The sequence below is a fragment of the Cetorhinus maximus genome, chromosome 13, assembly GCF_964194155.1.
Source record: "Cetorhinus maximus chromosome 13, sCetMax3.hap1.1, whole genome shotgun sequence".
Taxonomy (NCBI): Eukaryota; Metazoa; Chordata; class Chondrichthyes; order Lamniformes; family Cetorhinidae; genus Cetorhinus; species Cetorhinus maximus.
The window spans coordinates 74,687,815-74,707,547 of record NC_135891.1 but is presented as its reverse complement, the minus strand read 5'-3'; the positions used below and the strand labels follow the sequence as shown (position 1 = coordinate 74,707,547).

The 19,733-nt window shown below is 42.3% G+C and overlaps 1 protein-coding gene across 6 annotated transcripts in view; it reads left to right on the top strand.

Annotated features, from left to right (window-relative positions):
• The first annotated feature begins 6,238 nt into the window (after window positions 1-6,238).
• LOC144688703 (DNA-binding protein RFX2-like) overlaps window positions 6,239-19,733 on the top strand; it is a 911,596-nt gene continuing 898,101 nt past the window's right edge. For 4 of the 6 annotated variants that reach the window (XR_013578459.1, XM_078555566.1, XM_078555565.1 and 1 more), the window contains exon 1: window positions 6,239-6,373. The gene's annotated coding sequence lies outside the window, so the exon portion shown is untranslated. Of the gene's footprint in view, window positions 6,374-18,524; window positions 18,627-19,733 lie in introns of all 6 variants that reach the window. The other 2 variants (XM_078555564.1, XM_078555563.1) reach the window with 2 other exon arrangements.

The following is a 19,733-nucleotide window of genomic DNA, read 5'->3' as shown; positions in this document are numbered from 1 at the left end:
CCACACTCCAGATTTTCCCCACTAACTCTGCAATTAAGTTTAATTTGTCTTTTGAAAGTTCTTATGGAATCTGATTGTACCACATTTGGTGCGTTCCCAATCTTAAAGTGTGAAAAAATATTCGTCAAAATATTCATCACTCCCCTCCAGTTCTTTTGCAAATGATTACTGATCCAATTACCAGAGGAAATAATTTCTCCCTACTTGCTTTATCAAAACCCTTCCTTCAACCTTCTCTGCTGTGATATGAACAAGCCCAGCTTCTCCAATCCTCCATATTTCATCCCTTGTATCATTCCTGTAAGCCTCCTTCTACTGTCCCCAAGGCCTTGACATCCTCCCAAAAGTATGGTGTCCAGAGCTGTAAATAACACTCAAGATGAGGCCTAATCAGTGACTGGTAAAAGTTTAGCATGCCTTCCATGTTTTTTTATATTCAATGCACCTATTTACAAAGACAAATGTCCCATATAATTTCATAACTGCCTCCTCAACTTGTTCTGCCACCTTCAAAGATTTATGAATACACACCCGAAGTCCTTTTGCTGTTGTGTTCCCTCAAAACAATTTAGATTAAATTGTTTCTTGACATTGTTCTTCCAAGGCATCCCTTCACACTTACCCACATTAAACTGCATCTGTTAGGTGCGTGTCCATTTCACCAATCTGTTTATGTCCTCATGTGCCTGCTAGCTTGACCACTATTTACTGCACTACCAGTTTCGTATCATCTGCAAACTTTATCGTGTTGTATAGAAGTGACCTGAACTTGGGTATAGGAGTACAATTTTGAACAATGGTCATAACCATGATCTCTGGAGAACCCCACTGTACACTTCTGTCCAGTAAGAAAAACATCCATTCATTGCTGGTCTCAACCTGCTATCTTTATCCAAATATCTACCAATGTTAATATCATTCCTTTAATCCCATGTCTTTTTCAAATAAACCTATCAAGGTCCGTTGTCAAATGCCTTTTGAAGGGCCATGTATATGTCTGCTGCACTACCTTCATCAACCTCCTCTGTTCCATCATCAAAGGCCTCAATCAGCTTTCTCAGATACCATTTGCTTTTAACACACCCGGGCAGACAGTGTCTTATTAACCCATACTTTTCCAAGTGAGAATTAATTTTGCCCTTGACAATGATATCTCGTAGTTTTCTCACCACTGAAGGTAGGCTGACTGGCCTGTAGTTACCAGGTATATCCCTCTCCTTTTTTTATAAAGTAAGGTTGTATAATTTTCCTCTGGGACCACTCCTATATCAGAGTAGAATTGAAAGATTATAGTCAGTCTGCTATCTCCACTTTTGCTTCCTTCAGCAACCTAGAAGAACAACCCCAGCATTTCCAACCTAACCTTGTAACGAAAAACCCTTCCTTAATAATAGATTCCAACATTTTTCTGATAACTGATGTCAGGCCTGTAGTTCCCTGTTTTCTCCCTTCCACCTTTCTTGAATGGTGTTGTTGCATTTACTAACTTTCAATCTGTTCTAGAATCTAGGGAATTTTGGAAAATCATAATCTTATGCACGTTATTTCTGCAGCTACCTCTTTTAGAATCATCGGATGCAGGCCACCAGGTCCTGGGAATTTGTCAGCTTTCCAGCCTCTATTTATGAAGCCCGAGATCTCATATGCTTCACTAACCACTCTCTCAATATGCCCTGACATCTTCAAAGATCGATGCACATGCCTCCATCCCTGTACTATCTTCAGAATTCTGCCATTAAGTCTATATTGCTTCTCCCTGTCCCTTCTGCCAAAATGCATCACCTCACATTTCTCTTTATTAAATTCCATCTGCCACCTGGTTGCCCATTCTGCTCACCTATCCATGTACTGTTGTAGGCAATTCATAGCATCTTCACCATTTGCCATTCCGCCAAGTTTGATTTCATCGGCAAATTTTGAAATTTTACTCTGTATTCCATGATCCAAGTCATTTATATGTAGCAAAAATAGCAGTGGTCCTAGCACTGACCTTTGGGGAACATCACTGTCACCATCTTCCAGTCCAAAAAACAGCCATCTATCACGTCTCACTGCTTTGTCATTAAACCAATTTTTTTATTCAATTGGATACAGACCCTCCTATTCCATAAGTCTCACTTTTGTTAACCAGCCTTTTATGTGGTCCTTCGTCAAATGCTTTCTTAAAACCCACTGCATTCCCTTCATCAAAAACATCAATTAGTCAAATATGGTCTGCCTTTTCCAAATCTCTGCTGGCTACCCTTAATTAACTCAAACCCTAACAGTACTACACCACATGGACTGCAACAGTTCAAGAAGGCGGCTCACTACCATCTTCTCAAGGGCAATTATGATGGTAATAAATGCCTAGCCAGTGACGTCCATATTTCATGAATGAATTAAAAAAACTCAAATTTCTCCAAGTGCCTGTTGATTTTTTCCCCCCTGATTTTGGATTCCAAAACCTTACCCACCCCTGGCCTTTAATTGCTAGGACTGTCCTTACTCCATTTCTTGAATAAGTGTGTCACATTTGCCAGCCTCCAATACCCCATATCTAAGGGAGATTGAAAGATTAAACTAAAATGAAGTCATTAAACTAAGATTAGGCTGAAAGATTAAGCCCTTCTGCTATCTCCACCCCTGTGGTGACTGAATGTATAGTCACTCCCTCCTGCCAATAATCACAAGTCATGTGATGTACTGTGGGGGCTCCGTTCTTAAAGCGGACAATCCGCGGGGCGGGGCTTTTCCGATGAGCGATCTGGTCGAGGGTGCAAACACTAAAAATGTCTCTGTAATAAAGTTTGACCGTCCTTAACAAAACCAGTCTGCTCCACACAGTCATCACAACCCCCACTTCATTTAACAAGCTGGGATGCAAACCATCTGGACCAGGTGACTTATCCACCCTATCCATTGTGTCACAATCACGTAAAAGGCGATCCCCCAAAGTGATCTGTGACCTAAGAAATTCTGTAGCCCCCTTTTTTCAAATTGCAAACGATTCAATTTAAAAATAACCAGCAGCAAAGCTTTAGTCTTCAACAGGATAAAAGTTAGTTTATTGCAAAAACACAGCTGTAAGTTACCCAAGTAAAAGTAATAACTGAATTCATATGAAGATTTTTTTTACTCATTCATGGGATGTGGGTGTCTCTGACTAGGCAAGCATTTATTGCCATCTGTAATTGTCCTTGAGAAGCTACCTTCTTGAACCGCTGCAGTCCATGCATTAAATGCAGATAAGAATAAAAGATACTTATAAAGATGAAATTCAGTTCAGTCCTTTAAAATATTGATGCAGGCCCATAGCGTGCATGTGAATTGTTGGTTGTCTGGAGTGAAGGGTTGAAGTTGAAAAGTTTTGATCATCAGCTGTGATGGCTTCTATAGTTGAATATTTGGAGGTTTGCTTTTTCAGGTGGACTCAGCAGCTCAGCAGGTTTTTGGCAGAGAGACTTTTCCTATTCCTCACTAATTCTACGGTTAAGGCACTTGCAGATTGCCTGGATTCTTTCGGCCAAACAGTGGTTGATTTCTTAATAGCTTTCTCTTTGTCCTTCCTTGGCCAAGAACCCTCTTTGATGTTGACTCTCAGGGTTCTCCTTGGGGGTTTTGCACCCTGCCACCAAGATGGCTTCTTACAGCCTCCTTTATGCAATTCAAAACCACAAAAATGGCTGCTATGTTAATTTTTAATGTCATTGTTTCAAATAAGGAAATTAATTACGCTGAAGTCCTTTGAAGTCCCTTCATGTCTCCTGTTAGAAGCCAAAGGGTTCTCCCACCTTTTAAAAGATTCAGTGGACATCCCTGGAGGGGGCTTTGCATTTTAATCTTCGTAGCCAGCTTGAGAGATAACTCTAGAAACAAACACAGAAAGATGCCAGGTTGGCTGTCCACACTTCCATTTTAAAAAAAGGCTTTTAAAAAAGGCTTTTAAATTCAATGTAAAGGTTTGAAAATAGAAATATACCTTTAAAAACCTAATACTCCTCAGCTGGAGCATTGCATCCAGTTCTGGGTGTCGCACTTTGGGAAGGATGTGAAGACATTGGAGAGTGCAGAAAAAAATCATGAGAATGATTCCAGGGATGAGGCACTTCAGTAATGAAGATAGATTGGAAAAGTTGGGACTATTTTCCTTGGAGAAAAAAAGGCTGAGAGGAGATTAGATAGAGGTGTTCAAAATCATGAGGGATCTGGTCAGGTAGATAGGAAGAAGCTGTTCCCCACTCATGAAAGGATTGAGAGCGAGAGGGCACAGATTTAAAGTAATTGGCAAAAGAAGCAAAAGCGACATGAGTAAAAACTTTTTCACACCGCGAGTGGTTACGGTCTGGAATGCATTGCCTGAGAGTGAGGTGAAGGCAGATTTAATTGAAGCATTCAAAAGGGAGTTAGACTGTTATCTGAAGAGGAAGAATGTGCAGGGTTATGGGGAGAAGGTGGGAGAATGGCACCAGGTGAATTGCTCATTCAGAGAGCTGGTGCAGAGACAACCAGCCAAGTTGACTCCCCCTGTGCTGTAACAATTCTGTGAAAAAGTTGTCCTTAGAATCTATAGTATCATAATTACACGTTCATGACAAATGCCTCCACCATTTCCACTTCTACCGATATTTAGTCAAATTCCTCTTACTTAGTAAACACCAATACAAAGAACTCAGTATTCTCGCCTTGCCTTGCACCCCTAAGTATATATCACCTTCTTTGTCCATATTAGGATCCACTCCATCTCTTACTACCCACCTACTATTTATATGCCGGGAGAAGAATTTTTGGTTCCCTTTTATGTTGACTGCCATACTATTCTCATATTCTCTCCTTGCCAGTCTTATTTTCCTTTTGACCCACCCTCCCACAAACAAATGGTCTCTGACCTGGTTCCCACTTGAACAATTCACCTGACATGCATCATACCCCTTCCTTTACTGTTTCTTCATAATCTCTATCTCCTTTGTCATCCAAGAAGCCCTGTTTTTGGCTCCCTTACCTTTCATCCTTCTTGGACTGTATCGTCCACTGTTGAGGCGCAGTTTTTCCTGCCAGTCTCTGATTCCATTTTATCCTGAAAACTATTTCTCCTGCCTAACATATGTTGCCCAGGTCACGCCACCGTACAGGAGTGCACTGAGGATGAAGGTTTGGTTGACTCGCAGTTTAGTGTTCTCAGTCAGGCTGCTGTTGTTCTATGCTCTCCTACTCAGCTTGGCCCAACAGCTGCTGCTGTTGAACATCAAGTGACAGATTGCTGGTGATTGTGGAGCCTAGATATGTGAAGCTTTCAACAACCCCCTGTATCACATTGTCAATATTGTTAGATGGCAGTATGGCATCTATATCTGCCTTGATGTGTAACCATGGGTAATTGGCTTCACTATGTTTTCTTCGTTATGTTTCCAGTCCACTTCTGTTCAATCTCTCCTCCAATCACACAAATTGGTTATCTTCCAGCTGGGTATTTTTGCCTTGGTTTTTATTTTATCCCTTTCCATAGCTACTTTATAGTTAATTACATTATGATTGCCATAATCCAGTTGTTCTCCTGCTGACTCTCCCCCTCCCCCTCCCACTTCATTCTCCAGAATGTGATGTAGCATTGACTAGGCCAATACACTCAATAAGATGAAAGCATTAAGATAAAAGCAAAATACTGTGGATGCTGGAAATCTGAAATCTCATCTCATGTTCTATATATCCTCTGTACATTCCAGTTAGCACAACTTTAGTGTCAACTTTTCCCAATCTAAAGTCTTGTGTTTTGAATACATTCTCCTGAGATCACTGGCAAGGCTGAATGGTCCATCTTGTTGAGTGTAATGGGAACAGAAAATGCTGCAAAAACTCAGCAGGTCTGGCAGCATCTGTGGAGAGAGAAGCAGAGTTAACGTTTCGAGCCTGAATGACTCTTCTTCAGAGTGTACAGAGGATATATACAATACGAGATGTTTAAAGTGTTAATAACCTGATAGAAACAGTTAATATTCTGAAAATGGTTTCAAGAATTCCCACATGACCAACCGGAAATCCTAATATAGGCCAAAGCGTCTAGTTGAGTGATACGTATTTCATCCAATAGGAATGCGTTGCTAAGACAGTGACGTTTACGAGAGACCAATCAAATCCCAGGGTCGAGCGCTCCTGTTCACGGAAGCTGTCTTACGTCATTGTGATTGATGGCCCCACGGACTAATGCGAAGTAGATATGTGTGCGTGACGCAAGACGTACAACCAATGGGTTGACGCGTTGGAGCGCAGGGGTGGGGTCACCGAGCAGCCGATGACGCGGGTGGAGATCGGTAGCAACTGTTGCCTTGAGAATAAACGCCATAGTCACGGTAGCCGTGGAGACTGTTACCCACCAACAGCTCGGGCCCGCAGCAAGGTGAGCATCGCTTCCCAGTTAGAGTGAGGCCTGGGCCGCCTCCCGGGCCCGGACTCCAAGCCTTGGGGAGGGGGAGCCGGGGAGCGGGACGGGCTCTCCTCCTTCCCCGGGAGCCATGTGCGGCCCCGCGCTCTGTTTACCGCGTCCGCCGCAAAATGGCGGGTTCGCCCGGAGCGGCTCCCGGGCCCGAGGGTGGGAGAGTAAGGGGGTGGGCTCGGGGTGCGGGGCGGAGGAGGTGGGGGTGGGGGCTTGGTGCTGGGCAGGGCCCCGGCGGTGGGGACTCGGTGCGGAGCTTCCTGCCCGCTGTCCCCCTGCCCGGAGTCGTGCCTTGGAGCTCGGTCCCCGCCAGCGGCCTGAGCTCCGGTTCCAGCAGCAGGAACCGGGTCAGTGGAGTGTGATGGGGGGTTAGAGCGACTCTCTCTGTCCCAGCGCAGTAAATTCTCCAATGATCCACCTGGCGAGGGTGTATTGTCTCTCTGAGCGTGTCCAACAACAGATAACAGAAGCTGGGAAGAGGGGTTAGTTTCTGTGACCTGCGCCAGTGACACTGGGAGCAATTGAAGCTCTGTCTAGGGGTGTCCAGACTGAATGATCATGGGCTTGATGGACACTTGTCATCAATTCCTCTATCTCTGGGTGATTCGTGAAGAGCTGCTGCTCCCTTCAATTACAACATGAGGAAGTGGTTTAAAGAAGCCCTGAAGTAATTTATTAAAGACTAGCCGTTCTGAGGTTTCTCTAGGACCCGTTTGGCTTTTGTTAACTCCACAGTCCGATGTGTTTCTTGCTCTGTTTTTTTTGTTGTAGAGAATTGTTTAGTTATGCCTTGTTTGTGATTTATACAAAACAGGTGCTGTAAAAACTTTTTTCTATTAAATTAGTGAATCTACCAGGATTTTCTCAAGTTAAATCAGTGTCCCGTGTATTGTGAGGAGATGAATGTTATACAGCTGTAATTCAGAAAATCACTTTCTATATGTAAAGGTTTGGGGGCAAAGAGCATAGTTTAATACTAATTGTTTAGAAATTGTCTATTGGAAGATCAAGGTTATTGGGGTAGATGGGAATGTGGAATTCAGAACACAAGCAGATCAGCCATGATTTTGTTGAATGGCGGAGCAGGCTTGAGGTCTGACTTCTGCTCCTATTTGTTATGTGCTTAGATACTTATGTTGAGGGGTGACATTTCACGGTTACAAGGCAAGAGCAATGAAGACAGATGGGCAACAAGCACTGGCCTTGCCAGTGACACACTCCTCCCATGGAAAAAAAACTACAGCCTTTCCTGAAAATTTTATGTTTTCAGCTTTAGCTGTTGTGTGGCTAAATGTCAAATTGGGAAACAGTGTTGATTGAAGTATTTGAGGGGTCTGTGCTGTAGTGTTAACCTTAAATTAATAATTTTGCAAATGGATCCATCTAGGCCTTCCTGGGCATTTTGTTGGTATGTCCACTATGCTGTGAGCTTTCAGGAAGTGATGGAAAATAGGGTGTGCAGCTGCTGTTTGTGTTTGGATAAGGGGGATGGCGAGGGAATGGTGAAGTTCAAGGGCAGTGTGATTTTTAAGTGTGAAAAATTTTATTGTATTTGGTGAGTTGGGTGAGGGTCAGATGGCTATGATATTTTGTGGTTGAATACAAGTGGTTGCTTTTCAAAGATGGTGTGAAATATGGTGCCTGGAATCTGCTAGGTTGAATCACAATTTATATCAATGACTTGGATGAAGGGACCGAAGGGTTGCTAAATTTGCTGATAACACAAAGGTAGGTAGGAAAGTAAGTTGTGAGGAGAACATAAGTGGCCAGAACTTCCAAGGAGTGGCAATCACAATTGGTTTGCCACTTCGCTCCTTTTTATGTACCCAGGTCAGCTGGGCCTAGTGATAAATGTGCAGTGGACCTGGTTCCCAAGGCCTTCCAGCACAGAGCAACGAGGTTGGGGGAAATAAAGCCACACTGCCATTTTATGACATTAGCTGCCATAAACCAGGTAAGTTTAAAGGTTGCTGCCAGATCGGCTGAGTTTTTCCAGGTGTTTTTATTTTTGTTTTTAAGTTTAAAGGTTCCTGTGTTTAAAAGCATTTTGAGAAGCCAGGAAGAAGGTAAGTGGGTAGGATGGGTTGGGGGGGGAGGGGTCAGTTGCGAGGAGTGGGTGGTGGTTCGGGAGTATAGTCAGAGGGTGTTGGTGGGGCGGGGGGGCAGTTGGGTCAGGAGTGTAGGTGGGGAGTCGGGTTGTCGGTATATTTATCCGGGAGTTAGGGGTGGTTTTAATCCTAACTTTTCCTGGGTAACTATTCTGTGAAGAGAGTCAGAGCCGTCCAAAGTCTGATTTAACGTGGAGTTTTGGAGGGCTCCCATTGCAAGGTTCCTGGTCAATTCCTGTAATTCCCATGCAGCCTTTGTGTGGGACCCACCCCTTGGAGATCCACAAGCAAGTTCTGGGATGCAATGCCCTCCCACCCACATCCCCAGTCCAAGATGGGAATTTTTTGGTCAAAGGATTTGGGCAAAAAATTTGGCAGATAAAATATAATGTGGGAATATGTGAACTTCTCCACTTGGACTGGAAGAATAGAAAAACAGTATACTAATTAAAGGGGCAGAGATTGCAGACCTCTGAGGCAGACAGTGATCTGGGTGCCCTTGTACATCAATCACAAAAAGTTAATATGCAGGTACAGCAAGTGTTTAGGAAGACAAATGGAATGTTGTTGTTTATTGCAAGGGGAGTGGAATATAAAAGTAGGGATGCTTTGCTACTGTTATACAGGGTGTTGATGAGGTCACTAGAGTACTATGTACAGTTCTGATCTCGTTATTTAAGAAAGGATAGGAAGGCATTAGTTCAGCCAATGTTCACTAGACTAATTCTTGTGATGTGGAGGCATGGTGGGTTATCTTATGAGGGAAGGTTGGACAGGCTGGGCCTGTATTCACCTCAGTTTAGAACAATGAGGGATGATTTTGAAACATAAGATCCTGGGGGATCTTTGAAGCTGAAACGATGTTTCCCGCTTGTGGGAGAGATTAGAACCTGGGGACACAGTTTAAAAAATGGAGGTGAGAAGAATTTTTTCCTGAGGGTTGTGTCTTTGGAACTCTACCCCCCCAGAGAGCAGTGGGGGCTGGGTTGTTGAATATTTTTAAGGCTCAGTTCGATAAATGTTTGACTAACAAGGGAGTCCAAGGTTATCGGGGATAGTGGGGAATGTGGAGTTGAGGCCACAGTCAGATCAGCTATGATCTTATTGAACGGTGGAGCAGGCTCAAGGGGCCGAATTGCCTTTTACTGCTTCTAATGTGTATGACAGGCAAAAGAGTTATAGAGTGTAAGGTCGCATTTGTTGGAATTCTTGAATAAGATTAGTTTAGGGCAAAGCCACCAATTCTGTGATTTTTGTGCAATTATGGGAACTTAGCATGCAAAGTCCAAAATGCTAGTAAAATCCTTTTTCAGTTTCAAAACAATTGCCACGGTTGAAAAGATGATCTCAGGTACTGCAATCTCCCCGGTGAGGGGTTTCTGTGACCCAAATTAAGATTTCTATCCTTGTGCAAATGCAAAAAAACAAGCTAGATGCAAGATTAAGTAGTGTGAAGAATTTTGGTCAGATATTTGACGAGTTTGCTTGCATTTCATTGCCAAACAACATACCTAAGCCATTCATTATTTAGTTAAATTGGACTTGGTATCCCTGAGTACCAGCTTTGTAACTGTGCTGAGGTGCTTCAGGGATTCTATGAATTACTTCATTTTGTATAAATGTTCAGCTTCTGTTCAGATCAAGCAGTTTGATGGGCTGGTGGCAAACACAACCTTGCAGTAGCTGTTACTTCTGATTTGTGATTTGTGCAGGTCCTGCAGTGTCTGAATATTTCAGTGTCTTATCCAAGGAGCTCTCTTTCTGGGTTAAGTTTTCTAGAAAATGTTAGAACAAAACATATCTGGATATTTAACACTTTTTGAGTTTTGTTTTGCATCTTGGGTGAAGCCACACGCTGCAGCCAGTGAGTGTCTTTGGTGGGGCCTAACCTGAGAGTTGCAGTAGCGGGAACACTTGTTCTTGGTCTGAAGTCAAAAGGTGGGAGAATACAGTTGAACAATGTACAAATCTGTGAACGAAACATCTTGTGTACTTTGTCCATTGAAGCCTAAACTTGTGTGTCTGACTGTGACTGAAAATGTATAGATTGAATTGCAAGAATAAAATTATAGCTAAGTTTGTGTGTGCCTGCTGCTGAACAACCAGAATAACTTTTGATGGCAATTTAGAGCTCAGAAGCCCTTGTAGTGGAAACATGCTGGTGCACTGAGTGACCAATCACTTTTGAGTCTCCCGGGGCCTGAGTGCAGACTGTTGAATGCTGATGACTGGGTTCACACCGAGTCCTGGCACATGTGAGCAGCCAGTTTTTCTGAACCTTTTGATTTAATCATTTCAAGCTGAAACTATTAATATGCATCCCAAACATGCATTCATATTCCACTAATGTATCATAGTTGTTGACTCCCAGTATAGAAAGACACTTCCATTTGCCACCCATGATATGAATGCTCCAGCCAAATTTTCATATGCAATTCAAGTTTGAGATTGTCTTGCTGTGCACTGACTTTCCTTTTCATGTGGGTCCCCAAGGATTTTATTCTTGGGTAAAAGCAAATTACTGCGGATGCAGGAAAGCTGAAATAAAAAGCTCTGAAGAAGGGTCGTACGGACTCAAAACGTTAACTCTGTTTCCCTCTCCACAGATGCTGCCAGACCGGCTGAGTTTTACCAGCATTTTTTGCTTTTATTCTTGGATGTCTGGTCTTGCCAGCTATTAAAATGATTCTGAACTTACTGAATCTGGGACCTTGAGGTTTGATTGTTGGAAGCAAGTGTATATCTTGATCTTGTCCTTTACATTATTTTTATATTTGCGCATATTTTGAAGCATTCATGGTTTCCTAGATTAAATGTTTGCTTTTATTGGTTTGTTTGGAAATACCTGAGTAAGTTTTCCACTAGCCTCTACAATATTGTCTCTTATATTGACTTTACCTGATATCTCTCTGTTAGAGAGTGTAGGCAAAGAGCCCACCATCCAAGTAGCTAAGTGGCCAGACCACCTTGGGTTTGGATCTTCACCACCACCCCTGCCCATCCCATTCCTGGCTGGTACACTGCAGGCCTTGCAGCTCAGATTGGGAATTGAGCAGAGTGACACTGAAGCCTGCAACATTGCCATAGTGCAGCTGTTAGTTTTGTTGTTAGCTTGAACTTGTTTACGTTGATGAAATCCTGATGATGGTGGGGTACAAATGGACCTCTCGTGTTTGGGGAAATAATTTGAATTCCACCCAGACTGATGAGAGAGATTAATAATTTCCAAAGCGTTACTCTGTTTCTCTCTCCACAGTTGCTGCCAGACCTGCTGGGTGTTTCCATCAGTTTATTATTTCACATCTCTAGTACCTGCAGTATTTTGCTTTTATTATTATGAGAGTTTCTTCCCTTCGCTGGTTTGAATGGATCTTGATGGAATTAATTTAGCATGATCCTTCTGAATTTGCACTGTACCCTTTCCATTGCTTCAGTGTTCAGTCTGTACCAGACACTGCACTGAATGTTTTAATACAGGTGATGGGCATGATAGCCTAGTAGTTGTGTTACTGAATTGGTGATCCAGAGGCCTGGTCTAATAATCTGGAGAGATGAGTTTGAATCCCACCAAGGATATAAATTAAATAATCTAAATCTAATGTCAGTAAGAAAACTTGCAGTCCTTATCTGGTCTGGCCTATATGTGACTCCAGTCTCAGCAATGTGGTTGACTTTTAACTGCCTTCTGGAATAACCTACGTAGCCACTCCGTTGTATCAAAAACTGCTACATAAAGCTTTAATCCACATGGACTGCTATGGTTCAAAAAGGCAGTTCACCACCCCCATCTCTCGGGCAATTGGGCATGGGTGATGAATGCTGGCATCCCTGGCATGGCTAGCACTTTTTGCCCAACATTCTGTGAAAGAGGAAAAAAAATCAATTTATTTTGATATTTTTCATCTACCATCACTTACAATTTGAGAATTATGTATTGCAACTTATTGGAATCCCAACCTCTTCACATCTTTCGACTGAGTGTGTGTTCCTATTCCATGGTTTTTCTCCCAAAATGTGTTCCTGTATACTTCTCCGCTTTAAATTGCACCTACCACCTGTCTGTCCATTTCTGCTATCTCGTAGACTTTGCAAGTGCCAGCTGTGGTTCATTGGCAGCATTCTTATTTCTGAGTGAGAAGCCTGAGCCCCACTCCAAAACTGAAGTGCACAATTTAGGCTGACACTTCAATTAGGCAGACCACACTTGGAGTATTTCATGCAGTTCTGTTCACCATAGTATAAAAGGGACATAATCTTTAGAATGATTGACATAAAGGGAGTTGGTGTATTTGGTGACCGCTTTCATGCCTTTGGAGACGGTGTGTTTGGCCAGTTCCCTTGGCGGCATGAGGCGGCCGGCGCTCAGGATCTTCCTGACTGAGATAATGTGGCGCTTGTTGTAGTGAATGAGGTGCGAAGCCTCTGAGGTGTTGTACTCAAATGTCGACAGCAAAGGAATTCTTGAAACTCATGGCCTTGGATGAGATCCTGGTTGAATGTGGAATAGCTCTACTTGTGAGATTTCCTCCGTTTATTGGGCGGCTTCTTGGTGAATTTAGTCAGCAACTACTTCGACTTGCGGGTGCACTGCCCTTAGCCACATCCGCCACCTCAGGCATTCCACTCGACTTGGACCAACTCAAGTCAGATAATTTTTGAGCTCAGTTCCTGGAGTACGACTTGAACCCACAACCTGAGGACTTGGATGAGGAGAAATTTCTTCACCCAGAGAGTGGTCAGCCTGTGAAATTCGCTACCACAGAAAGTAGTTGGGGCCAAAACATTGTATGTTTTCAAGGAGGAGTTAGATATAGCTCTTGGGGAGAAAGTGGGAGCAGGCTGTTGAGTTGGATGATCAGCCATGGTCATGATGAATGGTGGAGCAGGCTTGAAGGGCCGAATGGCCTACTCCTATTTTCTACGTTTCTAACCTTCTGACTTCAGGTCAAGAGTGCTAACAGCTGAGCCACAGCTGAGAACCTTTGGCCGATGTTTGGAGCAAGGACTTGCCTCCCCGTCAGTGAATTGAACCCTGGTTTCTCGCGTGACAGGCGGAGATACTAACCAGCGCTGTGCAGAGAAGATTTACAAGGGTAATATCCAGAAATGCCTGGGTATACATACCAGGAAAGGCTTGACAGGCTGGGTCTCTTTTCTCTTGAGGGGTGACCTAATCGGGGTCTTTAACGTTCTGAAAGGTTTTGATAGAGTGGATACAGAGAGAATGTTTCTCTTGTGGGGAAAAGCATAACCAGAGGCCCATCAATATAAGATAGTCATAAAGCAATTCGTTTGGGAATTTAGAAGAAACTTGTTTACCCAAATGTGGTGAGAATGTGGAACTTGCTATCGAGGAGTGGTTGGAGTGAATAGTATAGATGTGTTTAAGGGGAAGCTCTACGTGCATGTGAAGAAGGGAATAAATAGATGGTTACAATGGTAGGTTTAGATGAGGAAAGATGTAAGGAGGATAAAGTGTAGCACTGGCAAGGACAAATGACCTGTGTCTCATATAGGGTATACAGTATATATATTCTATGTGGGAATGTGACACTACTGGTGGGGTGTGTGGGGGGGGGAAGGGTTGTCCTTTTCTGACTGGATCAGTGCTTTTCTTTTTAGTTTGCTTTCTTCCTCATTGTCAAACCTACTTTTGCGTCATCAGCAATTTTGCAGTTATGTTTCCCATACCCAAATCCAGCTCATCTATTCGCCAAGAACAAAGGTGGACCGAGCACTTGCCCTTGGGATCCACCACTTACAACCTCCCTTTAATCTGAGTGACCGTCTATTTACCTTAACAGCATGGCTGACTGAGGGAAAGCTACATTCTGTTGAAGAGTCATACAGACTCGAAAAGTTGACTGTGTTCCTCTCCGCAGATGCTGAGTTTTTCCAGGTATTTTTGTTTTTGTTTTGGATTTCCAGCATCCGCAGTTTTTTGCTTTTTCTCTTGCACTATATGGTTGAAGCTTTCTAACAAGCCTCCTGTATAACACCTTCTGAAAACACTTATACACTGCATCCCATGTATTTGTCCACAATCAGGAGAATTTTTATCTAATTTCCAAAAACATTTAAATTTGTTACATACAAACCATGTGACATACCCAAGTTGTTACAGCAGTGCTGTATAGAATCTAGTTTCAATAATTATTCCTCTCTGCAATTTTATCCTTGTGACTTTTCATTAACGCCCATTTGTTTGCTATTTCTGTAATGAAATTATTCTTTTTAGGAGTGTGATTACAACTGATTGGCATTCTTCTGTGTAATTTTGCCTGAGGAAGAGTTGGGCTTTGTTAATACCTTGCATGCTGTTTTGCGTCGCAAATTCATACTGACTTGTTTGCTGTTTAAATTTGCACTATTTTGATTGTAGAAAATGGTATAATTAATGTGTGTATCACTCATTAATATCTTGTCATTGTTTAAAGCTAGCCTTCACAGCCTAATCTATCATCATGAACAGGTTCCACATTATTTTATCTATGTATGTGCTGATTTGAGTAACCAGTCAATTTGGAGTTTAGTATAGACTGTGTATGACTCCCTCAGGTTGTCCTGCTGCGAATAATGCTGACAGTTCTGCACAGGCTGTAATGTAAGTGACTGCTGCGTCTTCTAGCCTAACTTTTTGCCTTGCAAACAATGTGGAGACATCAGTACTAGTCATTTCTTTTGGCAAATGCCTAATTAATTTTATCTTAAATTCCAGCAGATTTTCTAACACATTAATTTTTGTTTAGGATGGGTGGGTAGTGCTACTTCAGTGTATAGCTGCACCTTTTCAATATTTTTACTCTGCAAAACCATTTCTTTTTATTAAAACCGTACAACATTGTTAATGGGCAAATAATTCTCAGATCGCCCACAATACAAGTGAATAAAACCTCATTCCTATGTTACTAAATTCAGGGTGCATGCCAGTTGCTGTTTATTCCGTTCCTTTTCTGTTTCTTTGGGACGTGACTGATGGCAAGGTGTTTACAGATCCTCTTCAAAATTCACTGTGACATCAATGTGTGACAATCTCAATATCTAACACTTAATGCTGCAGCTTTACAAGGACTGCAGTCATCAATCAATTATTTTGAAAAGCAATTTCAGTTGGCCCTTTACTAACATTAAAAACTTAACAGGGTTATATGGCTGGCTCCACATCATTCTCTGCTAATGAAATCAGCAATCCTTACATTAGTGAGCAAATACTAATTAAGTTTTAATTCTGAGCACTACATTTTAGGCATGATGTCAAGGGCTTGGAGAGGGTGCAGAAGAGATTTATGGAAGTGAGAAGTCTTTTCTCTCAGGGTTGTTAGTCTTTGCAATTCTCTTTCCCCGGAGGCAGGGACATTGAATATTTTTAAGGCTGAGTTAGACAGATTCTTGATTGATGTGGGAGTCAAAGGGTAGGCAGGTTACAATCTGATCAGCCATGATACCAAATGGAGCAAGCTTGAGGGGCTGAATGGCCGCCGCCTTATTTGTGTGTTCATAGCAGAAATGGTTAAGGGGGAAGATGTGACATAGGTGTTACAAATCATGAAAGCTTTTGATAGCATAAATGAGAAACTGTTTCCAGTACCAAAATAGTCTGGAATCAGAGGACATGGATTTAAGGTGATTGGCAAAAGAGCCAGAGGTGACATGAGGAAACACTTTTTACAAGTTGTCATCTAGAATTTGCTTCCTAAAACATTGGAGAAATTGAGCCTTGAAGTGGAGACAACATGGATGAGGGTTTCAGCAATGTTATTTGAGGAGTGGGCTAGATTCTGTAGGTGGCCTTGCAGATTCACCAGATGTGTGGTCTGAAGCTCACCTCTGCCAAATGTTTCATCGCGTGCTCATCAATGTAAAATGGGTTGCTGAGGGTTTTGAGGGAAATCAGGAAATAGCCGCATTGGTAAACAATTGGCTCAAGGTGGGTAGCTGTTGAGTGAACAGGGAACCAGGTAGCAAGCAGACCTGAAAGAAAATGATTTTGAGCCTTGTACATAGTAAAGAGGAGCTTTAAAGTGTTTGGGGGTGAAACACCCATTTTCAGCCCCACTCTCATCACAATGGTGTTGAAGCTGTATATTTAGTTCAATTAAGGTCCTGGTCACCTACACCTTAGGCTGTAGATTATGGAGGTGTTCAGGGAATGCAGTACCGTCAAAGGAGATGGCTTTGTTTTCTCTTGTTTGAGATAGTCAAACCCACTCAAGTACAAGGTAATGTTACCTACCACTCATCAACTGAAGCCTGGGTGTTGTCCAGACCCTGCTTTAGGCTGGCATGGATTGCTTCGTTATTGGGAGAGCTGAAGAAGGGTTATTAATGAAGCAAATGAAGATGATTAAAGCATACCAAGTTTTAGATTGTTTCCCAGTCTTAGACTCCCCCCACCAGCAGAAATAGGTTATTTCTATCAACTTTATCTGTTCTCCATAATACAAAAATATGAAATAAGCGAAAGAGTAGGCCATTCGACCCCTTGAGGCTGCTCCGTCACTCAATAAGATCATGGCGGATCTGTTTGTGTTTCGAATCCCATATTCCCATCTACCCCTGATAACCTTTGATTCCTTTGCCTATATGAACTTCAAGCAAATCATCCCTTAACTGTATAAATTCCAGGGAATACAGCCTTGGTGGGTCCTTCCATCTATAATTTAGTGTTTGCTATGTGACCAATTGCATTTCATGAAAAATTTTAACAATCCAATCTTAGCAACTATCCATCAGCTGGAACAATATCCAACTTTGACTTTGTAGAAAAATGAAAACCGTTACATTGCATTTCACTATTTTGACCCAGAAAGAGAATGAAGGCCTTGGCGTGAAAATAAATCTTATTTTATAATACGCCACATCTTACACATCATCTTCAATGCATCATCTCACCTTTCTCTCATCTCCCATCTAACCTTGTGTCTCCCTCTCTGAAACAATAGAAACAACTTGCATTTATATAATGCTTTCAGTGTGCTAAGTACCTCAAGGTGCTTCATAGATGCATAATCGGACAAAAATGGGCACAAGCCAAACGAGTCATTTGGGGAAGTCAGTGAAAATTTGGTAGGTTTACGCGGTGAGGAAAGAGCAGTGGAATTGGAGGCAAGGTTTTGGGAAGGAATTCCAGATGGTTGAAGATAGTTTCAACTTGGCATTTGTCTTAGCTTGGTTGAAAGTATCCTTTTCATTGAGTCAGGTTGACGGTTCAAAACTCCCCTGCAGAATTTGAGCCCAATAGTTTTGAGCCTAGAGGGAATTAACCAATACCTGTGGTGTTTCCCCACAAATCACCAGTAGCTGCACTTCAGAAGGTAAGTTATGACTTGCTGCCCTAAAGGTGTGAAATGTGTGATATAAATGCAAACTGCTTGTCCAAAATGTGTTGTGCTTTACATAATAAATTGTTTTTTTGAGTGTGGTGACTATCACTTCCTCACAGCTAACTCTCCCAATACTGCCTGAATAATCCCTCTTGTATGAAAATGAATGCAGCAGTGCCCACATTCCACACTTATTCACTACCCATTTTGTTTACTTTTCCCTCCCATGTGATTGGGAATGTTACAGTTCATTCAGAGCCCAAGTTGCCATGGCAACTGCACTTTACATGTATGTTATAGTCTGGAGCTATGGATAGTGATAGTAGAGGCTTAAACACCCTTTCCACCACATGGCTGACCAGGAATCTCTCTTCTGCTCTTACCACCTGCCACTGGTGTGTGTTGGAAGGATTTCTAGGTTGATACTCAACCTGTTTGTGGCTTTAAGTCCTGGGGTGGGACTCTAAGCTGGAGCTTCTGACTCAAGAGGCAGGGATGCAACCTACTGCATCACAAGATCTCCCACAATATGTGTAGCTGATAGCAAAAATACAATCACTTTTCCTCAAACCTTACTGCGCTCCCAAATCCTGCTCTTAAGCCAATTTTCATTTTCCTGGTTGACTTCAAGCTTACTCAGAATTGATGCACCTGTACTCAGCTTCAGTGTACTATGTGTTTCAGGGCTCCTGTGGAAGATTTGAAAAATCCCTGATGAAGTTGTGCTGTGTTGCCATCTTGACTAATAGAGTAATGTTAAAATTGTGCTTCATTTTTGCTCTAAAGGTACGGTCGAATGATTTACAGTTGGCACTTTACTTGCCTGCTGTGGTTTCGTACTCTTACTGCACATCACTGTTGGAAAATGGCCAGTGTGTAAGAAAGAGCAAATTTCCCAAACCCTTGTCCTGCTTTGGTTTTGATGTGATGGCAGATTCTGGAGCCACCTAAGAGTGCATCTTGACTCACTCAGATCTGCACTGCTGGTGAATTTCAAGTTTTTCAGGAATGAATTCTGAAACTGGTGAAGTTTTTGTTGTGTTTCCTCAGTGGGGCTATTCCTATTAATTTTAAATGCTAGAAAATTTAATGTGCAAGTGAGCTGTTGATTCAAATAATTAAATTGTCATTGGTTATTACCTTGAGACAGAAGTACTGCCAATCATACCAACAAAAGCTGTTTTTGGATTTGAAGTGTGAAATTGCTCGTTCTTGATTTGCATGGACTGTGATGCAAATCCAGAGCGAAGAGGAGATCATTTTGAAACCATATGCATCATGATGTCCTTGAGCTATCTTTCAGTGCATCTGGATGTCTATATTGTGCATAGGCTTTTTGCTTCAGATCTGATTGGGCTCTTGCTGTTTATTTTGGTGGCTGCAATATATATGGAGCTTATCAGTATGATTGGCAGATAGCATGGATTCCTTTGTGGTAACTGATCCAAGCTGTAAAAAGACTCCATTTAGCGTCTTTCATGACCGCCAGATATCTCGAGCTTGCAGACTAATTAAGTTTTTTTGGAAGTGTAGCTATTATTGTCATGTAGAAAATATGGCAGCTACACATATGGTGCACAGCAAGGCCCCCCAAATGGCAATTGATCATGACCTGTTTTTGTTGTTTGAGATTATTATCAGCCAGGATATCTTCCCTGCTCCTCTTTGAAATAGTGTCATGGGTTCTTTTATTTGAGAGGGGCCTTGGTTTAATATCTCATCTGAAAGACAGCACTTCAACAAGGCAGTGCTCCTTGTACTGCAGTCAAGTGTCAGCTTTGATTTTTATGCTCAAGTCCTGGAGTGGGACTTGAACACAGAACCTTGTCATTCAGAGGCGACCGTGCTACCAACTGAGCCACGGCTGACATTAGAGTGTCTTAGAATTACTTA